At 41.8% G+C, this 24018-nt stretch overlaps 1 long non-coding RNA gene across 1 annotated transcript; it reads right to left on the bottom strand.

The window, feature by feature from the left end:
• Positions 1-2286: 2286 nt before the first annotated feature.
• Positions 2287-21395, bottom strand: LOC109309365. The gene is made up of 3 exons (XR_002100888.1): positions 21362-21395; positions 2976-3060; positions 2287-2872 (listed from the first exon to the last, which is right to left on the bottom strand). It is a non-coding gene; the product is annotated as an uncharacterized LOC109309365 (long non-coding RNA).
• Positions 21396-24018: the final 2623 nt, after the last annotated feature.

The raw sequence follows: 24018 nt of genomic DNA, 5'->3' as shown, positions 1-24018 counted from the left end.
CTTCAGTGAGTCAGATTACCCAGCTTTTCACTATCACTATTTAGCTTCAGCAATTGTAGACAGCAGACTGGAGATGGGGGAAGAGGGGAAAGTGATTGAAACTCATTTCCAGAAGTGTAGAAGAAGGGCAGGGCTAATGGAGATGACCAAAGCAATGGCCCCACTATAATATTGCTGACCTGAAATGCAGAAGCATACTAGTGGCTCCCATCACCTCAATCAGCCCAAAAGAGGGATAGATAGTAATGGGACAAATGGTCTAGAGCCCTGTCTTCCCTTCCAACATAGAACAGCAGCAGCTTTCCCTTCCCCCATCATCTAAATCAGTACACGTTCTTGTGGAGCCAGGAGACCCTGCATCCCTTTTTTCAACTGCAAGCAATAGTACCCAGTAATCATAGAATCAATTGAATGCCCTTGGCCCAGGTCCGTTAAGTTCAGTTATTAATCCAGGTTCTGGTGTTCAGGTCATTGTAGATATAATACTAAACAAAGGGCTGAATTAGGGATCCAAAACTCTCTTTAAGTTTCAGTTTGCTCCAGTCTGGAGCTCTGGCATAAGCACCTCTCTAATATTAGAAGTAGAATTGCCCAACTATTTTAATGCTGTTTAATACATGCATGATTGTTACACATGCATATCAGAGAAAGGAGTGGCTATATTTAGCATTTAGCCACATATACCTCTTTTTCCAGTTGTAATTTTACTTTGCCTCAGAAGCAGGGATCTGAGTTTTCCATCTCCCTCAGAAAAATGTAGATTTTCTCCTTTAAAGTAAAAAGTCATGTATTTTCTCTTTTAAAGAAGAAAAATGTAGGAAACCCCCCTTGCAAGCTGGAAGAGTTGTATCTTATAAGGGGCTGCTTGGGGTTGAGGGGAGTGGGATGCAGGGGGTGCCAGTGCATGTGTGTGGGCACACATGCATGTGATTGGGAATATAGCCAGGCAGTGGTGGAGAGTAGTTCCCCCAGCTGTCTTCAGATAAGTTGGGGGGGGGGGTGCATAAGTGAAATGGAGGGGCAGATTGAGGTGCCCACGGTGGGACAGGGTTGGCACCTGAAGCTGGAGTCACTGCTTATCCAGAGTGGTGCATGGGGCTCAGGATCTGGGACGCAGCAGGTGGCTGCAGGGCTGAGGTGTGGGAGTGGGACAGAGCTATAGGCGGCTCATCTAGGGGGCAGAGGTCCCTGTGTGAACTCCCGCGGAGGGGCTCGGTGACAGAGGCAACAAGTTGGGGCATATACCCCCCGGATTTGTGTGCAGGGCTGGGGAGGATGCAAGCTGCCTGCTGTAGGCCTCTGGACTCCCTACATTGCTGCCCTCCCTTTGAGGGCCTCTGCAGCCCAGCGGGTAGGACATGGCACAGGGGGGTGGAACAGAGTGGAGAGGGCTGGTGCTGCTGCCACTGCCATCACCACTGGGAGTCCCGTGCCAGCTGTGCCACCATGGCAAGGTGCCTGCACTTGCCCAGAAGCAGCAGGGGAGGGGGCACAACTTTGTACCATCACCGACAACTCTGCTTCTGCTGGGTAGGCATGGGCACCTTGCCATGGCGGTGTACTTGGCATGGGGCTCCTGGTGGTGGTAGCACCAAGCCTCCTCACCTGGCTCTGCCCACATGTGCCACGTCCTACCCGCTGGGCTGTGGACACACCCAGGGAAAGGGCAGCAGGGCAGGGAGCCCTAAGCCCAGCGGCAGGCAGCCTGCATCTTCCCCCACCCCCCATAGGCTCCATTCAGCTCTGATCTGGCCATGCTGCCCGTGGGAGGGAGCATGGGGGAGGGTGCTGAGCTCTGCACTCTGCTCCAGACCCAGCAGTCATCAGGTCCCATAATGCTAATAGCTGGGGATTTCCTCCAGCAGGGCTGGGCATGGGAGGCAGGGGGCTGTGGGTCAGGAGTAAAAGGTACCAACAGGGTTGGGGGGGGGCTGAGACTTGGGAGTGAGAGGCAACGCCAGGGGAAGGGGCAGGGCACCAGCATATCAGGGCTGTTCAGCATTATGAAGCAGGTGGGGGGACAGCCACAGCTTGACCCATGTCCTGGTGAGCAAAGGGTACTGTTTTTCCATTAGAAAAAAAATTAAACACCAAAAATAAATAGTTATTTAGATTTTATTTTATTATCATGACTGAGGCACTGGTAGTCTTCCAAAGTGCTGTAAAATTGTAGATAGATCAATAAAACATTGTGTTTAACTGACACTTTATGTATAGTGGTGTTGCCTTTTAAATCATGGAAAAACAGTTTTGGGGTTTTTTAATTAGAGAATTTAGGATTTTTTTAATAAGATAATTTAGTATTTTTAAACAGAGAAGACCAGGATCCCTGCTCATAAGAAACAGGTGACACAAAATGCTTACCTGTTTTATCATAGGCTAAAACTACCTTCACTGAGCAAACACACCTACTTTGGTGTTAGCAAATTTGCAATCAGAGAATTCCCTGTAATGGTATTTCTGCAAAAAAACCACATCAGTTAAAAGGTAAATTATGTCTAAATTTCTTTAGTTTTATGGAAGAAAATAATATTTAATGCGATTGTTTTGGCTGTTTGCCTATTTCACTCCTAGTGTCGGGGCTTTGCACACATATGTGGCCCTCATATGACTATGAGTACTATTAGATGCCAGTTATTTCCCAAATGACAGAAGACATCATAGGCTTGGTTATATAAAATAAGCCATAAAAAAGAAAACTGCTATGAATAAGTGATGATTCAATATGGTCCATTGAGTTTCATTCCACTTTAATAAGGGCAGTACTCTTGGATTGTGCATTTGTGGTTTGGCATAGCGGCCTTTGATAGCATCTCAGAAAGGCTTCCCTCTCCATCCTCCTCCACTTTCTTTCTTTCATGGTGCTGAGAGTCTAAATGTGTTATTGGAAAAGGAGAGTTTGTGTCCAATATGATTTTAACAAAATTGTGCAGAGAGGAACAATTTATCATAAGTATAGGTTCAGGTTTACATACGCAGCAAGCCAAATCCGCCTTCCACTCCACCGCTTGAACAGTGCTTGAACCCTGTTGGTGTGACTCCCAATCTGCAATGGTATAACTGAAAGGAGAATTAGGCCTGGAGTGAGACTGTTGTCTGCTTCCAGCTGATTGCTGTATACTCTTTCAAGTAACCCCAAACCTCCAAAATTTGTGGGAGCATCTATGTCCTTTAAAAAGTATGCTGAACTCCTTGAACTTTAAAAAGGCTTTACTGGGACAGCAGAGACGATGTAACTGTAGGGCAGGCTGCAGTTTCAAGTTATTTTATTTTTTATGTCCAAAGCCACTCCCAAAAAGCTTCTGAAGAGCTCTTCCCTCACTTCTAAGCCCACTCTCTCTACTTATAAGCAGTTCCAAGCAAGATGATGAAAAATTCCTGAAGCTGAACTCTTTGTAGTCATTTTCAATTCTGCACAATGTACTTTTCCTGGATATAAGGAAGGCTACACATGGCAACACACCATTTGGGGACAGCCTGAACCTTTTGGAATTCACAGTCCAATATTCCCAGGGAAGTGGTGCTCGCTTCCACCCTGGGGGTCTTCAAAAGGAGGCTAGATAGACACCTTGCCAGGATTGTTTGACCCCAGTACTCTTTCCTGCCCATGGTGGGGGATCGGACTTGATTATCTGCTCAGGTCCCTTCCGACCCTACCTACTATGAAACTACTCCTGACAAGGGATACAGCAAACTCTGCTTCCAATTGTCAGTAGTGAATCATTTTGAGTAAATAGCTTCTATTTTAAGCTGAGTCCAGCCCCTATTTGGCTTATGTTTTTCCCTAAGTTCCCCAGACTTTGCAGTGCATGGCCTCTAGATCTGAAATACCTTTAGACTTAAGCAAGCTGCAGATGGTACAGTACACTACCTTCCAGCTATTCTCAGGCTTAGAAATATTTCCTTTTTAAACCCAAAGTAAAGCTATAATTTGGAATCATTCTGTACTTTTCCTGTTTGTTGAAATCTTAAGAAGTTCTGAAAAACAGATTAGATTGAGACAGCAATTGGGATGGGATGGGATGGGACGGGGGGGAGGCAGGGAAGTTCTACATGCCTTCATGATTACACCACTGCTGCTGCTGCTGCTGCAAAAAAAAAAAAAAATAATTCCAGGATAGTTTCCAGGTAACAGCTGAAAACAGAAAGTAACTGTTAGAAACAATTGTATATATTTGAATAGTTAGTGTTTGTTCAGCACTTCAGACACACAAAGCACAATATAAATATTATTATTTTATAATAAAATGCTTGATGGAAAGAAATGATATCACTCAGGTCACAAATATAACAAACACTGACCCTTGCAATGACTTGTATGGGCATTAACTTTTGTTGTGCAGGTGACCATGAATTCCCATGACTGTCTAGGCAAGCTAGTGACAAGATTTGGTTATCCATATGCAAAAGGCCTTCTTTGTTAAAGCACACTATATAAACACCAGCTATCACTTTTGAAAACATTGAATGCTACACATTCATTCCACTTATGCCATTATTCCTTCCTTCCTGTATTTGACAGTAAATTATTTTTATTAAAAAAACCAAACCAAACAAAAAACCTGTTTCTTCATGCATAATGGGGAAAGAGTATTTTTCGAATACTTAACAGAAATGCACTAAAATTTTAGGAAGAGAGGCATCAATGAGGTGCCTTTGGAACCTGTTTACTGATGCCAATGGACCTAAGCCTCCATAGCCTTTCAGTGAGAGAGGGACACCTCCACGCTGTTGTTTGAGCCTTTAAAACGTTTCTTCTTCACAAATGTGTAGAGACATCTCGGAACATTTAAAATATAAAAACTGCTTTGACTTTGGGTTTCTAAACAAAAACAATTTATGTCCCTTCCCTCTACCCCTTCCACATCCCCTTTTTAAAGGGAAAGGAAATGGGGAAAGGATGATGAAAAAGTAGGGGGAAATGCACCTTTTTCCTGTTTAACAGTTAAAATAAGCGGAGTAGGAAAAAGTAGGTTTTCCCCACACCTTCCCATTTTCCTTCACTTCAACAACCCCCAATTCAGCAAAAGTTGCAAAATAGTTGGAAAATGGAGAAAACACATTATTATGAAGAAAAACATATATTTTCAAATGAACTTTATGACAGGAACATTTTTCAATCAATATTTTAACCAAATCAGTTCTCAATATTATATCCTCATTATATTTATAGTTGCAGTAGTATTTAAAAGACCACAAATATATATGATAATATATACAGTGTGCCTACCAGCCATTGAGTCTTGCAGTTCATATTCAGAACTTAATATATAAAATGCTGCTCTAATAAAGAATAGGATCTCAGATTCATGCTCTTGCTCTCTCCAAAGAGTCTTTTCAAGAGTCAGCTGTCTTATGAAATTGGTCCTAGGATTCCATATAGGAGAAATTATTTTCAAACTGGTTATGCTGTTAATTTTTCTGATGCAGAGGTCATTACAGCAGAGTGAAGGATGCTCTCTTCAACTCAAAACTAGCTGTTTACTAAAGGCCTGACTTATATAGTTAAACATCTACTCTTCAAGTGGTTTGGGAGTCTCAAGATAGTCAGCTATTTTCAACTGATTATTCCTGCTGACTTAATGAATAAGCAGCACATGTATTATCAGTGGCACGAGAGTACTTCTGACTCAGGATTCTTACTTTTGGTTATTTAGAAGTGATAAATGTACCACTTATCACAGTGATCCACAAGTTTGTTGCCCACAGGGAACATAAGTCCCAGTGTTTAAATTGCCGTTACTTTCAACCGTATTACTCCCCTCAGCCTTTTTTGCTGCCAGAAGCATCCTTTAGAAAGCTCTCTAGTTAGAATGGCAGGCACACTTTGTGGAACACAATGGAAAATACTCCTTGTCCCTACCCTAAAGAGCTTGCAATCTCAGTGGACAAAACTGAGGGCAAGACAGAAAAGGAAAGGCATACAATACAATGATTACATTACTTCACCATATTCCTCTCTGCTTTCCAAAATCACTTGCTCCCTTTCCTCATCTGCACCTGATCCAGCCCTCCCCACCTCCTCCATTACAGATCTTAGAATTTGGGACAGGCACAACAGGACATCATTAAAGAAAGAATATGTTATTAACTAATGAGAGCACACACTGCAAAATCCCAAATGTATCTGCTTCAAGACTACATCTTTTTTGCTGGTACTTGTCCACCATTCTGTTTCCCCCTTATTTCACTGTCTTATACGGGTCTCCTTCTAGTGAATTATTCTGAAATACTGTACTTCAGAATCTGAGATTTTTACATTGCCTTCAGTGACTTGATCAAGGGTTTTGATTCAGTCAACAGCAAGGCCCTCTGGAAGATCTTAAAGCGATTTGGATGTCTGCCAAAATTGGTTACCCCTGGAGGTAGGGTTGGGGAGAGTGGCCCCAATCACAGCTTGACAAGCAGCACCAGGAGTAGGAGGTAGACCAGGGACAGGAGAAGTGGCATGGAACACTCAGTGGGAGGATGGAAAGGCCCCCAATACCTGCCAGCTCCCGTGGGTGGGGGTGGAGGAAGGGATTGGGACTGGGGCACCTGGGACTGAAAGTCAGGCCCATCCTGGATACTGCACTTCTCTCCAAATTAACCTCCTTTCTCCCCTTTCCTCCCATAACAAGCCTGGTGTTCACCCTGTGAATGCAGGCTCCTCAGTTGGTAATGGGATACCCCTAGCAAGTAACTAGAAGGCTCAGATCAAGTGGGGAGGAAGACATACGACCATATCAGATAGTCACTAGGATGGTGGCTAGAAACAGAATCTAGGAACCCAAGCTGCTTCATCTGCCATGCAGGGTACTCATAGGGAAGCAGATCTGTGCCATGTGACCCTGCTTCTGCTGCAGGGGTATACTCCAGCCACAGCAGAGATAGGCACCTGCCAACCCCAGTCTCAGAGCATGAGATAGACCCCTTGCATGGTTGAGAGTTATGTGGTCAGTGTCCCTACAGAGGGAGACTAGGATCTGTGGCACATGGGAAAGGAGGTTCAGGTCCCTCAGTGCAGTATGAGGAACACATAGCCCTCAGTGTGGGGGTACCTCCAACACCACCGCCATCCCTGACTGAAACCACTACGCTGTCTTGCATCCAGGTATATGCCCTTCATGAGGAAGGTGTCTAGCCAGCCAGGGTTCTTGGTGACACAAGCCACCTTACAGAGCTGGAGGAGCAGGAGCCACATGGGATAGCTATCTTGTCTGAGGTTGGGACTTGACAACTCAGGCCGTATTCATTTGGGGAGCACCCTCAGCCTTCACAGGCCAAGAAGTATATGGCCAGGGCTTCCTGGAACTGAATTTTCTGCCAGTTCAACTATCTGGAGTATGCATATTCTTTTGGGGGTGCACTGTGGCTGGCCCCCAAACACCATGTGTCCTTGGTGTGCTATCCCTGGTTAGAATGCCATGCTTCAAGGCCTTGCAAAAGATCTCCCTTCTGGTCTTGCAAATGTTGTGGGGGACAATGGTGGTGGTGATGAGCGGGGATCCTGGTTTTCTCAGATAAAAAAAAAAGTCTCCAGTTTTCAGATTGAATAAAGTAACCCCAAATCAACATTCTTCCATGATTTAAATGAAATACCACTATATATAGATCTATATATTCGTGGTGTTTCATTTTAATCATGGAAAAATGTGGATTTGGGGCTACTTTATTCAATCTGAAAACTGGAGATTTTGGTTTTTTTAATCAGAGAAAACCAGGATCCCTGGTGAGGAGGTATGGCAGGTACTCCTTGCCCATGTTGAGGTGCACACTCTTGTCCTCCAGTGTCTGACAGCAAGCATCTGACAGCCAGCTCCACAGTCTGGTGGCACCTGATCAGGAAGTAGCTAAGTGTTCTTTCCTGTGGTTCAGGTTGTCCATGTAGGGCTTCATGAATTAGGGCATTAGATGGTAGGCCAGGTCCTCAGTGATGAGTGGGGACAAGGATACCACCAATGTCAATGCTGGGGTGTAAGGGGTGTAGTGTCTGTTCTCCATCATATGAAGGAGGGTAGAGTTGCAGAAAACCCTGGCATTGTGGTTCCTGCCCACTCAGCTGGTGAAGACATGGCTGAAGCATCTCCAGTGGCTGATGATGCCCTGCAGCATCATGAAGAAGCACTGGTGGTTGATGAACTGGTGGGTGCCTTGGGGTGGGCAGAGGATGGAAATATGAATGCTTATGGCCCCCATGAACTTGGGAAAGCCCATCCAGCAGAAACCAGGATGCCCACATTCAGGTTCATGAGGTGGGTGAAACAGTTTGCCAGAATATTTTGGATGGCTGGGCATCTGTCCTGGACAGCCACTCTGACTGTGGACTTCCCACACTGAAGTGGTTGACAATGGAGAGGCTGTTGGAGGTCATGGTCAAGGCGTGTACCAGTATGATCATTTGGTGGGCCATCTCCAGATGGACATATGCAATGTTGCAAGCTGGCAGCAAGTCACACAGGGTGACAAGGAAGATATGCCCCACCTCTTGGGTCTGTGGACTTTGTCATGTGTTGTAGGGCGGGGTTCAGGCAGAGAAACTGATGCATGTCCAATTACCAAGAGTTGGCATTTACTCCAAGTCTTTTCTGGAAGCCTCTGGACAGGGTGAGAGGGAGAGGCCACTGTGAGGGGCAGCTCCTGAGGCAGGGCACAATTCTCTATAGCAGCCAGCCAATCAGATGTGGCTCGGATGCTTAGGTGTGCTTAGCAATCTCTGGCATCCCAGGGAGCTCACAGGTCATATTGGGATGCGTGCATATTTCAACTAACCTCCATTGTTGTCAAGAGAATATGAAAAATAAAGACTTACACTTTTGCTCAGATGTAGGCAAAGATTATAACTGATGAGCCTGCTAGCCCAAATGCAAATAAATTGAAAGAGAGGTGTTCTGACAATTTTTATTACCTCCATATACACACATTATATATAATTCTGCTTCAGAATTGTATGCTGAATTATATTTCACAGGAACAGTGATGCTGCCACATGTACAGAGGTAGACCAAGACCCAGATTGTGTGTTTTGCCTTCTTGTGGTATCTTAAACCTTTTCACTAATAATCCTGAAGTTTATGGCCTTCTGTAGGACATCTCTGTAAAGAGATGACCTTCTAAAGTAAATACAAAACCATTACAAATCATTTTTTGTGTATGTTCAGAATGAGCATTTGACTGAATCAAGGCATTTTTGACTTGGCACAGACACTCAAGTCCAGCTGAAGGCATGAGGTACCTATTAGTTGAATGCTGGCCATATGGTTTGTTACATATGCCAGATACAAAATTCATAAGAGTTGCTTCACAGTTGATGCACAGGAGGGGGAAAGAGGGAGGGGATGGAGGAGAGGGAGTGATCCACTTGAAAGTTTCCAAATAAGTTGCTCTACATTTTTGTTGTAACATTACTTTTCCATACCAATTTACACATAGGAACATTGAATCTTTGTAAAATGTTGTAGATTTTCTCTAACATTGGCAGCATTTGAGATGCTTGGGCATAAAAAGGGTTCTTAAAAAGATGTAAACTGAACCTGGCATCTCTGTCTGCATTAAACATGCATAAATTTTTCACAATGATTTCATGTCACTAGCTGTCACATAAATTCTTCTAATATCTTTCCTATGGTATCTCTTTGTTACATAACTTACTTTCAAGCAGTGAAATACAGGCAATGTCTTTTCTAGAGTATGTGCCCAAACTGGAAACCCAAGTAGGTTCCAAACACTTCAGAAATGGGTGAACAAACAGCCTAAAATAGTTGGGGTATCCCTTTCTGCTCTTAGAAAGGTGGGAAACAAAGGGGAGAAGTCTCATTCTTACGTCTATAGGGAATTGTTATAAGTGATATATAATTGTATAAACATGGATGCTATAATTTATACATTATTCTTGAGATCACTTCCATATTCAGAGCCACCCCCCACCCCTCAGCTGGAACAAGACCTCTTTGTGCTAAAGACTATGCAAATGTATACGGAGATAATATCTCTGCCTTGAAAAGCGTATAACCTGACAAGAGACAACAAATGGATGAGACTAAAGAATAGGAAGAAATGGAGAGGACAGAAGGGTAGCAATTATTTTGTGCAACTCCAGGTGTTGCTTGCTATATGGGCATAATTTGATAGTTGCAGGACATTTACAAAATTAGCAATTATATATAAATATAAACAATAAAAGGCAGAATTTCTTACTAGTAGAAAATCTCGCTGCAGCTGGAGTGTACGTACACTTCAGCTCCCTAACTGGAGAAATGTATAGGCGAACTCTCCAGCCAGAGGCTACTACAGGACTGCTCTCATGGCTGCCCTTACAGGATCCCATTACTTGACGACCTATCCTGTCCCCAACCTGGGAAGGGGACAGGCTGTTAATTAAGATGAGGAGCTCTGAGAGGGGACCCCACCCAACTGGCCATCAAGGATCAACTCACAGTCCAGGATAGGTGGCTATCACCCCAACTCTCTCTTCAACCAAGAACTTGGACTCTGTTTCTCTTCCTGACCTGGACTCCAACACTTCCACTGAGTCTCTTTCTCCTGCTACCATTGTGTGAGTGTGTGTGGGAGTGCTTGGGTGAGTATGTGTGGGAACCAAGCTGTACAGTACAGTGTTCATGTAATAAAACTGTTATTTGGACCCTGAGTTGGGTTTTGCTTTACTACAGTTTGGCCCTGCTCCAGTCTCTGCTCCTCGCTCCTCTACCTTCTGTCTCATTTCTCCCTCTCCTGCTTCTAGCTCACTGCCACCTCCAAAACCTATCCCATGCTCCTGTGGCTCCAGCTGTCCTGAGCTCCTCTCTGCCTGAAAGCCCCGGTTTCTTTGCTATTGCCTTGTCCACACTGCCTTTTCCCCTGATCTCTGCCACTTGCTCTTCAGTTACCAAGCACCCCAAGCGTAGGTACCACAGGCACCAACACACACATGCACTGTCACCTGAGTCAGGGTTTAATTGATGTGTATATTGTGTATGATTTCATGTCATTATCATTAGGGTGTGTATGTGCTTGAATTGGTGATATGTATGCATGTGCCTAGGCTGGTAATCTTGGATGTGTATGTGCCTGAGTTGGTAGTGTGTGTGTGTGTGTGTGTGTGTGTGTGTGTGAATCTAATTGCTTTGTGTGTTTGTATATGTGCAATTGTGTCACATAATCCTGTTTAACAGCACAATTTTGAGATCCTGTGAGTTCGCCTGACCTCACAGGACAACAACAAAGTCATCTATCTTTGCATTGCACAACGGCTTTTATTTAAACCAGTGCCTTGAATATGCAAACTGTTTTTGATCATATTAATTTTAAAAGTATTACCAAAAACAGTCATTTTTATTAAAGAAATAAATAGTTCAAAAAGTCCATGCAGATGCTTTAAGCTAAATCCTTCCACATAATTGGGTCTCAAAACTTATCAGATTTTTGTCTCAGCCATTATCTCATACTGTGCATGCTTTCCTATTATTGTTAACTGACTTCTCAAATTAGAGAGAGGAAAAAAAAGAGAGACAGAAATGTTATTGTGGCCCTGGGGAACTTGGTGCATCTCAGCCAGAGAAAGGGGACCATTGGGCACACAACAGAATGAATATCATGGGGCTGCTTCTATAAAGCACATGTCTGTTTTAACAAAGGAACAGGCATTTTGATGAGTCTCCATGTAGGTGACCTGATGGCATAAATCTTTTGTGCAATAAACAGATCTTTCCATGGTTAAGCCTCTGAATACTGATTTACTTTTCTTTTTATTCTGAACTACTTCAAAAGATGCTCCTCAACTTCACACATCACAAGGAGAATTTCATATCAAGGAGAATTTCAAATGGACATGCTGTACAGGAAGGACATCTATATATATATACATTTTAAAAATGTTTGCCAGCAAGCTTGATCAGAGAAATGAGAAAAAGTAAATTCAATAGAATGTTAGGCTATTTATCTCTGCTCTACATTGAAGTGATGAAGCTGTGCTAACAAGCAGTTTGCTTCCCTTAAAACACAGGTGAGTCCCTGGTTAAAAGTTTGGACATGTACTTCTTGTTTCTGGCTTCTCCTTGCAAATTGGCGTTTACCGTTTTGACTTCAGAGGCATGTCTAGGTGAGTGCAGTTTGTGGTTCCTCAAGCTGTTTGATATACTGCAAACAACACATGGTGCATATGCAACCATTCACCATGCTGTGAATTTGCAGGGTGGCACCAAAATTTGATACCAGGAGATCTCGGTGTAAACAAAAAAACACACAAAAAAAGTGGTGAGGCACACACAGCAGCAGTGTGCACTGTCAGAAACAGAGCCTGGCCATCCAGAATCATGCTCTGGCTACCAGCCAGGCTCCCTGTGGCCAGATCAGCATTGCTGCTGCCCCAGCAGGCCCTGGCCCCAGCCTCCCTTACCCTAGCTGGGACAATTCGGCACATGCTGGAGTGCATGTTCAGGGGCATGCCCTGGGGCATGAAGCAGTGGCACAAATATGTGCCGCTGCTATTTCTACCATGGCAAACTCACACACATGAGGATACACCCCAGATGTTCTAATCAGCTTTCAGTAAACTTATATTCACAAGCTGATTGTGGCTTTCAAATGGATCATCCTTTTCCCAGCCTGTACTTTCACATATGAGTCTTCTCCTTGCAATTCTGGATAGATTATAATAGTGTGCTTTGCCAAGTAGGGCAGCCAAAATGCACAAAAAATAAAATATCAGTTTTGAAAATCACCTGTCTTCATCCAAGAGCCATTCAGATAAACAACAAAACAGAATCAATATTAAATTGCTAAAAAACTTCTGCCATCAATTCATTCTAGTACTTGTTGAGCACAGTTTGCAAGACATTTACTGTGAAGTTGCCTAATTAGCTCTGCAGTAAACATCTCAGCAGCTATATGTGTGGTCCTATTAGGCCAAAGGAAATTAATAAACTCCACAGCAGGTTAGTACTTGTAGGGCGCTGACAGATGTGACAGTTTGTTACTGGATTGGTCATTGGAAGCATTCTACAGCTGTGCACTGACAGAAGTGCACAGCTGCAGAGTGCTTTAAAAATGCCCGATCCTCCATTCACTTTCTCTTTGGATAGTGTTGTTCTCCTAAGCCTTTTCCTTCTGGTTTTCTAAAAGAACACCATCAGTTCCCATTGAATCCTGCATGTTAGTCCATGATGGAGGGAACATTACATACAGTATAAGTGGGAGTACTAGCTCCTTAATTACCTTTACTTGCTCTGCCATTGACAGTTTACAGGTATTACTTTGAGTGGATTCAGTAAGGATAGGTAGGGTACAACATCCACCTCTGGGAATCACATTAGGGCCCCACAAAGGACTAGTAATTCACTATGCACAGCTGAACTTGTCTGAGCTGCAAGAAGGAGGGGCATTTGGCAATGACTTGCCCATCTGAGATTTGTTCAGCATGCAGGGAGAAGGGTCATGTGGTACAAGAATGTAAGAAAGAACGGAAGTGTATTTTGTGCAGAGAATTGGGTCATGTGTTCCACACTTTTTTTTTTAAATGAAAATTTTTCATAGCTCAAGTCAAATCAGCCAATCAAGTCCAAATCCATGAGTCATTCAAGAGCCACACATGGCCCCACTACTGGCAAAAATTCTCCACCCCACCTGGGGCTTCAGATGTCTCCAAATCCTTTGGCAGGCATCCTACATGCAGGCCCAAGCCCAGAGGCTTGGGGTTCAGGTGCCCCTGAGTTTCGCTTGCCCTCAGCCATACAGCTGCAGGAGCAAGCTACAGAGGAGTCTCCAATTTCCATAAAGTTGGCATATAGCCAAGAACTTCCCACTGGAATTAAAAGTGGCAGGCTAACTATGCCTTACCTCAATCAAGCTTCTACCCCCTGTCAAGAATATGGTTTTCTCCAGCCAGTAGGAAATCCACCTTAGTGGTCATGGTATTTCCCCTGCCAGATACTGCCTAAGATGCAGCACACCTAAATAAGGTATAGTGCCCATTGCACTCAATCCTGCTTGGCATTGACTCTTTTTCAAGTCATGGTGGACCACTACAATGATTACATTTCAACTGTGTCTTTACTCCCACAGCTGAACACCTCCTTTCTTTCCTATTTCCAGTGATTTCTGCTTCTTCACCAGCCTTAAATGTGCGGCAAACATTACCAAACTTTATGTAGCTGAGAGGCTCTGTTGCCCCCTCTCTCAGTTCAGTGCATGTGATTGGTGCCTTCTGTGAGGTGAAACCAGACCAGGAAGCATGGGCGACTGGTGCTGCCTTACTTGGGGGGGGCATGTGCCCCCCAGCAACCAGTCAGCAAGTGGCGGGCTGGGGGGTCCCCCACAGCTGATCATGAGGCGGCCAATCACTGTGGCCACTTCCAGAAGTGGCTGCAGCTGCTTCTGGAAGTGGCTACAGCCACTTCTGGGAGAGCCATGGTGCTCCCACTTTCCGGCCAGTTCTTGCAGGGGGGCACCATTGCTCCTGCCTGTCCCCACCACCCGTCACATAAGCGGTGACCGCAGCCAGTCAAGGGGTACACCAGCACTCTCAGGGGGTGCATGTGCACCTTCGTGCATCCCCAACACATTGCCACTGCCAGGCAGCCCTGCATTTCATCTGTGTATATAGTTTTGGAGGATCCCAGGACTTATGACATGAACACCTGGTTCCAGTCATGAGTGGGTGGGCTAATTAGCACATAGATCCTTTCCAGGGGGTATCTAGAGTCTGGACACATACTGAGCAGTGCTGGGCTGTGGGGTCACCTTTGGGTGAAATACTGAATCTGCTGGGGCCCAATTCACTGAACTGGCTTTGGATTAATATCATGCATAGTTATAAGTACAAAGGTACAGCTCAAAAGTGTGTTTATGGAGTACCTGTGCTGAAACTTGCAGCAGTTGGCACAAAAGATAAAATACATCAAAAACGATAAAATACATCAAAAACTAAGCCTACCCATAGAAATTTGTATGCAAATGACTATAGGTATGTTTATTTTAAAGTCAATGCTTTTTGGTTCTTTTTTTTTTTCTCATGTCCACATGCTCAGAGGGGAACAGACCCTGAACAGGGTCTGCAAGTAAAGGGGGAGAAGGGGCTGATGGGCAAAGAAGTTGGGGGTAAGAGAGTAAGGGGGCCACCTGCCCCCACCCCCATCACTAGTTTCCCTGCTGCAGCAGTGGGAATGGGATGAATTCAAGGCAAACATCTGACAGTTAGATTTTATACCTGGAAAATTATCATAAATTTATAATTTTTCTTTATATAAAATCTAATCATTGAGGGATCACTTTATATGTAGGGTCATGTTAGATTTGAGTACATATGGTATTTTTATATATTCTTATCCACGTTGAAATTTTGATTCTATCTTTTTGCCAGGGGATAATTCTGTCATCCTTTCTTAAACAGAGTAAATCCTCAGTCCCTGACTACTTCTATTAGAATTATAGAACTACTTAGCATTAACTGTTTTGGTCATTTAGCCAACTGGCATACTGATGATTTTACTAGGCTAGAACAGTGTTCTGTTGTTCTATTATCAAAAAAGTAATAACTCAGCAGTTTATATAAAAGGAAAAATGAAAAACCCACATAAGTTTCTATGATTTCAACCCCACTTTCTCCCTAGTCACAGAGCATAATGGTGCTATATTCAAAGTATTTTCCGAAGTGAATGCATAAAGATTAAACTCTGATACAGGAGGTAGTACTACAATAGGTTTTGAGACATCTCTGTTCTTGAGGTCTCTGAAATCTAGTCCAAATTACTTTTAGTGGTCCTTGGAAGGTCTTCATTAAATAATATTTACTACTGAGCAAGGTAATAAAGGAGATTTCCTTATCGCTGTGCTAGCCAGTTGGTAAAGATACTTCTTTTCTTTCCTGATAGGTTAACATATTTTACACTTATTTAACACTCATTAGCATTTCAGTACTTCATGCTTTACTGAAGACAGATTTTCTGGAGAGCTAGGTCAAGGTCTTAGCATGATTATGCATTAACAATAGAGCATAAGTATACTGCAATAGTATAGGAATACAAATTGCTACAGGGGGCATAGTTCATTAAATGTTTTCAGTACATTTAAAATTAAAAGCTACACCATGCATATAGTTCTGTGACAGCAGCCATAGATATGCTGTAATATAGGTTACTAATCAATAGTAAGCTCTCTCTACTCTGTAGGCCTACTACTACTAGAACTCTATAGTGACTTCTCTCATTCCTCTAGGGGTGAAGTTAATCATTACTCTTAGACCATACCAAATCTGTGAAATGGTAAATGCCATGAAAGTTAGAATATTCTATGAGCGGTTGTATGTTAAGGGTTAATATTGTTTCTTGCCTGCACAACTCTGACTTGCCATTAGAGGGCTGGTGAGCAGGAACATGGCTAGGATCTAGGGCACCTAAGCTTTATCTCAGCTTTGGGGGAAGAGTGGGGATTGGAAGTCTTGGATGCCGGAACAATGCAAATTGCACATTTTATCTCCATGAAATTACCCTAACATGAGCTAGTGGTAAGTGGTATAACTTTGAAATGCTCGGAGGACACTTAGCATGAATTAATAAGCTTTTATGTGTGGACATTCATGTTTAAGTGCCCTTAGTATAGTCTAAGTGTAATGTGAAACTTCACCCTAGAATAATTCCTAAAGAACTTGCACCAAAACAATAGTTTGAAAGGCTGTATTCATCCTAGGTCCATCAGCTCTTCAAAATGAGAAGCCACAGGTTTTGTCTCTTTCATATAAATGAATGGCATATTAAGCTTTCCTTCCAAGTGGACTTTTCCCCATCTAAAGCTAAGGAAGTAAAGTTGAGTAATATTTTCAGTGCTCCAACTCTGTGATGATTTTGGCTATCACTTAGGTGTGACATTGAGATAGTAAACATAAGCAGGGAGAAACGAAAACATTCTCCAAGGTACACCACAAAGCTCGTTAACGTTATAAAACTAGGTGACAAATGCTGAGGGAAAATAACCTGAAAAACTGTTGCAGGGAATAGAAGGACTTCTGCTGCTTGCTCTGGGATGGAAGATGGCAGCCTGTCCACAATGGAGTGTAGTAAGAGTGGGAAGTTTTAGCCAGTGAAAAATCTCTTCTCTTACAAAACATACAGCGTGTATACAGAAGTGATCTGTGCACATGTTACAGTGCTGTAATTTAGAGCACTTTTTACAGCACTAGTTATAGCACTAGTTATAACTTAAAGCTTTAAATTATTTAAAGCTACAGGTTGCTAAAGTACTTTATAGTTGTCTTAAACATGACAGAAGTGCAGTGTTTGGTACGGTGGCCTCTGAGCCTTCCTGCACTTTCTAGGCCAGGAAGCAGGGGCACTCTGCAGCCTCCTGGGGCTTTTCCTTTAGTCAGACATTCGACCACCGTACAAGTTATTTAAAGCTACAGGTTGCTAAAGTGCTGTAAAATGCAGTGCTTCAAATTTAATACCTCATTTAACAAGGGTCAATTAAAAGCATTATACCCATTTTAAGGTGCTGTAAAGCCATGCACTTCTGCTCTGCATGACAATAAAATGCTTTAAATGACAAAAAAACTCAACTTTTGTACACATCCTATATCAGGCTGCTAATGATCATCAGGTCATAAATGTTTAGGGTGTCATTTCACATACCCCCCCCCCCCCCCAAAAAAAAAACAAAAAACACTGTAGGAACCAATTTACCAGCCTTATAAACCATTCCTTTTATATCATTCCTTACAGTATCTAACTACAGTAAAAGCTGTGTTAACTGGCATGAGTGGGGTAAGGGGGTGCCAGTATCTAAAAATTCTGGTTATCTGAGGCAACCAGATAAACCAGAGAAAAACCCTGTGGAGTGGGGCAGGAGTGGGGAGGAAAGGCAGCTGCATGCAGAGGAGGGGCTGGGAGGTGGGTGGCAGAGGCCATACACGGAGCGGCAACAGCGCAGTGTGGTGGGTGGCAGCCCCGACGTCTGGCAGCCACTGGAAATTCCAGTTAATAGAGTATTTTGGATAGTAGAATACCAGTTAACACAGCTTTTACTGTATGCAGCTCTTGAAAATCTAAGTATTCAAAACCTCTATTTAGATCATTATGTGATGAAGTTATTCACAAGTGCATTAGGATCCTCTGCATTCTTTGAATGAGTCAAGCTATATTTTGAAGTCATACACAAAAGTGTCATTGAAATATCATAAGTGCTTTCTTTCTGGTGCATAAGTACCCTTTCATTTCCTCAATGAATGTTTTCCCAACTTAAAAAACCCCAGCCCTTTTCAACATCAAGATGTGAGATCAATTCTAACTCTAAACCTCTAAAATACATTGTTACAGGATAGAAACTTGAAGCAACTTTGGAACACCTGAGTTAAGCCCAGGCGTTCTAATCATCCCTGCTACAACACAATGTGAATGCGCCACATTAAATAATGAACATTTACACACAGTTGCAAGCCTAAAGAAATGCCATTACTAGTCTGACTTATTTCAACAAACAGGAAAATGGTGACTTTTTACCAGACTCCACTGAACTTGTTCTGTCTAGCCAATCAGAGCAAGTTAGGAATTTTCCAAACAAACAGGCTTTCTTGAAATCAAAATGTTTTGAAAGTAAAGTCTTGGGTTTTAGAATTTCCTATAAAACAGAGGCTATACTAGTTTCCTGACAGCTTTACCAGTAGGGTGTACAGGAGGTTAAGTTTCCTGAACAGTGCAACAGACCCAGTGTGAAACTGTCTGGAAGTTGGGAATGCCACATCTCCTGGGCTTTAGGTTGGCCTTACCATGAAAACTGCATTAGTGCCAAGGACCCATGGTAGTTGGTTTCCATGCTGTCCAGATCTGGCAACTTGCGAATCAGCTGCCCTGTGAGCTGAGCAAGCAGTGGACCTGGTACTTGGGAAACCTTGGATCCCATGATTCAGAGCAGTCTGCATAGTGGGGTGTTATCCTTATCTGGAGACTCTGAAAAATCTAACAGCTACTGACTGAAATGAAATTCTGCTGTCTGAAATTCCAGCTGCAATTACATAACAGAACAAGGGTTTTTCCAGTCCTCTTATAAACTTCTTTTCTACACAGTCAAGCCACATTAAAATGCAATTTGCAATACCACAGTCCCCATTACTGAAAGCAGAGGGCAACCTGCCTAGACTGGGGATCCATGGGATTGCATTTCATTTCAGAAAAACAGAAATGCCAGAAAAAATAACAACCCCCCCAACCCCCCCTCCAAAAAAAAAAAAACCAACCCAACCCAAAACAAATACCCACTGTGTGGAATTTGTATTCCATAAATATTTTTCAATGTTTTGGTTTTTCATCCTGCCCTAGAATGAAGAGAAGAAAACAATACTACAAACTAAACTGATACATGGAGTGGACATTTGATTTCTGGCCAGCTTAGTTGAGATAAGATCACAAGGACATAATTACCTTACTAGCAGGTAAACCAATCAATACTGCAGGCCATACTTCTAACAACAACTAGCTGTTTCGCTGTTTAACTACCATTCATGTGTTTATGCCTTTTAAAACCATGAAGTTACATCCCCAATCACATACGGAAAATGTAGAGTAATGCAAAACATTCCAGTCTGGAGGTATTTGTACTTGAATGGTAAAAAATGAGGATCTGTGGGATATGACATTTATTTTACTCAGGAGACTGGCATGACTCAACTTTGTTGTCACCACACCAGAATTTTTTGGTCTTTTGCTCACTTGTGATATGTCATATCTCACAGAGTCCCAACACATTCACTTCATGTAGCTAGGAGGGAGAAGGGGAAGAGAGGAGAGGAATCAAAGCCCCTTGAAAACTCATGCAGCATTTGGTGAAATCAGGCCTTATGTAAATAAATGTTTAACTAAAGAAAACCCTGCTGTGTCCATGTTCCTTCCCTCTCAAAAAATATATCCATAATATATATTATGGATAAAATTCTGGTCTCAGGGTTATATTGATATAAATCTGGAGTAAATTTACTGATATCAATTCACCTCCACACACTGGTGATTGAGACTTTGCAGTGTAGGTACACATCTACATTTTAAGAGGAGAATTGTGAAGTGTAGTTATTTTTCCTACAGGAGCAGCAGTTCACTCTACCAGATAAAGGCCAAATCATTACATGCATGGGTGGCTGGTAAAACACGGTCTTGCTTTAACAAATGAAAGGCTCACTTGGATGATTAGGTGAGAGCATATGCAAGATCTAAACGATATCTCATTGGAGATGGGTCTAAGAAATCTGATAATATATGGGAATCTCCAACTAATCAGTAGGGATGATCAATACCTCTACATGGCTGGTGTATCTGGGCCATAGGATGACATCATTTTTGATAACAGATATTCTAGTGAATTGCTTGATATTTGACGATAATTTTATTCACATTTTATTTTGGACAAAATATATTTAGTTTAATATATGCAGGGAAAGCAGAAGGGGGTAGATCTACTTTGGCTAATTTGCTCACTTTACTCTCCCTGAAAATTTGAGCTGCTTACCATCTTGGTAGGCAAACTAGTAAGTGCCTCAAAAAGTCAGTTTTGATGTTATATTAAGTTCAGTAATATTGGATGGTGTACGGTATTGATTGACTGACTGTCTATTCCTTTTTCATCCTGCTTTATTCAAGAAATGGCAATTAAAATGCAGAATAACCTCAAGTGGAAGGTGAACCTAAACTCACACAAAGTTAGGAAATAAATGAGCTAAGGTTTCTACATAAGCATTAATCCTTTGTGTGGTACAAACCACCTATATATCACTGTATAAAGAATTTAAGACTGAGTAATACATTCATTCAGCCATGTATTTAACAAAAACCACATAGGATAAGGAAGGTTGTTTCTAGTACTCTTTGTATCCAGAGAGAGAGCTTTTTTTCTTTCTAATGATTTATATTATCTCACCTATACTTTCTGGGGAAAAAATGAAAAAAAAGAATTGACAGCGTCCTAAAAATGCCTTTTTTTTTTTATTTGCACACACATTTAAATTATTTCCTGTCCCTGATACTAAAGCAGAGTTTCAAAACAGTGTGTCTCAATGAAATGTTAATCTTTGTGATGCAAAAAGTCTGGTGACATTCCTGAAGTGGCAAGCCCTTTCCTGGGATCGAACAGAAGTTTCTGCGCCTGTCAGAAAGGGAGAATGCACTCTGGCAGGTTTCAAAATAGGTGGGGCCTTTGTTAAACTCTTCTACAGCTACACCAGATGTTAGTGAGCCAGACCAGGAGTGATTTTTCAATTACTTCATAAAACTTTTACCATTTTAATTTCCTCCCAGTCAAATCAAGCAGCAGCAGGGATCCCTGTTTAAGACGCATTTAAATGGCAACCTTTTCAGAGCAGGGCGACTAGTGGCAACAGGGAATGGGAGGAGACAAAAAGATTTTTGCTTACCTTAGCAAAATCTCAGAGAAGATGACTGCTCCCTAATACATCTGTGAATAAAGAAAAGGAAGCAGAAAAGCAAACTAAAATGTGCATAAGAACAAGGGGGTTAAAAACAGCTATCAAGAAATTTAGTTTGGAAATTAGAAGAAGTTCCTAAGCATCATGGGAGTGAGGTCCTCAAAGAGACATTTTGCTCCCAGTTACAAACTATGTTCTAAGCTGGACTTCCGTCAAGTTAAGAAAGAGAGAGAGAGAGACAGTCCTTCCAGTCCTACATCACAATTCCTTATGACCAAGCTCACAATCATTTGCAGATTAACTAAGTTGACACACCTAGGTTTTAACAGGCTTGCTTTGAAACTGTATTACAGTAAGTAAAGATAAAAATATGCTTGAGGCATTCTGCCAACGTGCATGGGTGTCATTGCTTAAATGGTGCAATAAGCTTGTGAGAACATACGTCTATATTGGAAACTATTCTGTAACCTAGTGTGTTGCAGGCCCTAGAGTTAACAAACAAACTGTTTTGCATGCACAGAACATGGCTCTAATTATAAATTTATACCTAGTGATAAAATATAAATGATCTGGGTTGTTCATAATACAAATGTATTCATTTCCCATTCAGTAAGTAATTTTCTCTTTAACAAAACATAATTTTGCAGCATAAACTGAAATAATTTTGATCGGGTTGTAGCTAATTGTATCTGTGTTGCTAGAGTGTCACCTGCTGGGCACTGCTAGTACATTGGCCTCAAACATGTTGGAAGCTTTCTGAAAGTAGACTAAAGGACACATTTTTGGGGATGGAATTATATTGACTTCAGCGGAGTTAAGTCAACAGAAAAGGCCTTTCCAATTTCATGCAAACTCACTATGTAATGAGAAAGACACCCTACATCTCTCACTTTTTTCTCAAAGCTTGGACCTTAGCCAACCCCTGTGTCTCAAGCTGCTCTCTGTTCTGAAGGAAAAATGAATGTTTGGGATGCTTCCCACTGTTACTTGGATTGGGTTAGCTTCTTGTGTGCTTTGCAAGCACATATTGTTCTATATTTAATCTTTCAGAGAGGAGCATGATGAAGTCCTCAATAACAGACATGCTGTGTAATTTCAGAGAACTAATTTCAATATCAACTCCTTATATCAGTGATGAATTTACTTGAGGTCTACCCTTTTCCCACACCCTCACCATGAAATTAGGGCAAATACACTTATTTTGTAACTTACCTCCCTGACTGGGGTGTTTTGAAAATAATTGTTATAATTTTTTAAATAACGTTGTTATAATATTCCAATAAAGGTATATTGCATGTTTGCTTCAATATTAAATCATGCTTGGGTGCTAATTTCAAGGGAGCTCAAATATGGTGGGCTCAGCCACTGTACAGTCAACACACCTGCCGCAGCCACCACCACAGCCCCTGCCCAGGGTATAGAAGCTATTTGTTATGTCTCTGTCAAGATAAAACTATGACAAATATGTACAATTTGCTATCTCCAAGAACAACTTTAATTAAAGTTAAGGTTAGGCATTTCCTTATGCAAGAGTAATTTGCAGATGTGTTGCCTGTTGACCGTCGAGCCATTTCATCCGGATGTTCTGAAGCTGAATTCAACAAGCTGTAAAACAAGTTAATGCCTTGGTATGGCAGAATGCTTGTAATAGATAAGGAGACTTAGCCAAGTGTTCAATATATATATTAGATTCTTTTTTGAAATTTAAAGATATTGTCATTTAAATGTGCTCAAATAGAGGCCTTTTAAATATTTTTTGGAAAAAAAGGGTTTAACGGACATTTTTTAAAAAGTATCTATTTCAAACATCTTTTATTAAAGCTTTCAGAAAAAAGACATGCAGTGCATATTTCAACAAATATGATATATATATATTCTTCATCCAACATGATTTTTTATACAATGTTCCATTAAACCCGATATTTATTTATTTATCTGTCTATCTTAAAAATTCATGTTGGATGAAGAAAAACTTGAACATAAGCTGGTAGGCATTAAATCCCACGCTTTAAATACTCAAATATTTAACATTGGTCAGAGACAAAATTATAGCCTATAATTAATGTGGCCATGACCCTCACAAACTAACATGTCTACTACACTTGAGGCTATTGTGGATTTTAGATGCATCTAGGCTAGTTTTAAACAAGCTTTTTAGGTTAGCAGAAGCATTTAGATGCAGCAGCACATAACTATATGGGCTAATTACCTTACCAAGAAGCTGCAGCAGAATCTAAATAAGATCTTTGTGACACCTGCCAAAATGATGTTAAGACAAAATTCCTTCACAAATCCAAATCTATATCTTTTTTCAAGACTGAATTCTACTGTGCCAAACCCTATTCCAACTATCTGATGTCTTGGTATGATCCTATTTCACCATGTTTAAGTCTCTGAAAAAAATTATTGATAAAATTCTATTTTGGTAACTTGCTTTCATCTTAGCTTGAAGTCTTGTGGCGGTCAGTGGTCCTGAGTGCTGGTGTTATACGGTAACAAGCTCAGACGAACAGGCGGGGGCTAGCGGAGCAGAGACGGTACTGGTTGCAATGTAGTTTTATTACTTACGCTTGTTGGGAGCATAGGTTACAGATGCAAGCTTTTAGTTGTTAGATTGATTGAACCCTAAGTTGAAATAACAACTA

The sequence above is a fragment of the Crocodylus porosus genome, unplaced genomic scaffold, assembly GCF_001723895.1.
Source record: "Crocodylus porosus isolate Cpor-Errol unplaced genomic scaffold, CroPor_comp1, whole genome shotgun sequence".
Lineage (NCBI taxonomy): Eukaryota > Metazoa > Chordata > Crocodylia > Crocodylidae > Crocodylus > Crocodylus porosus.
Note: the sequence above shows the minus strand (reverse complement) of the source record. Positions and strands in the feature narration are given on the sequence as shown.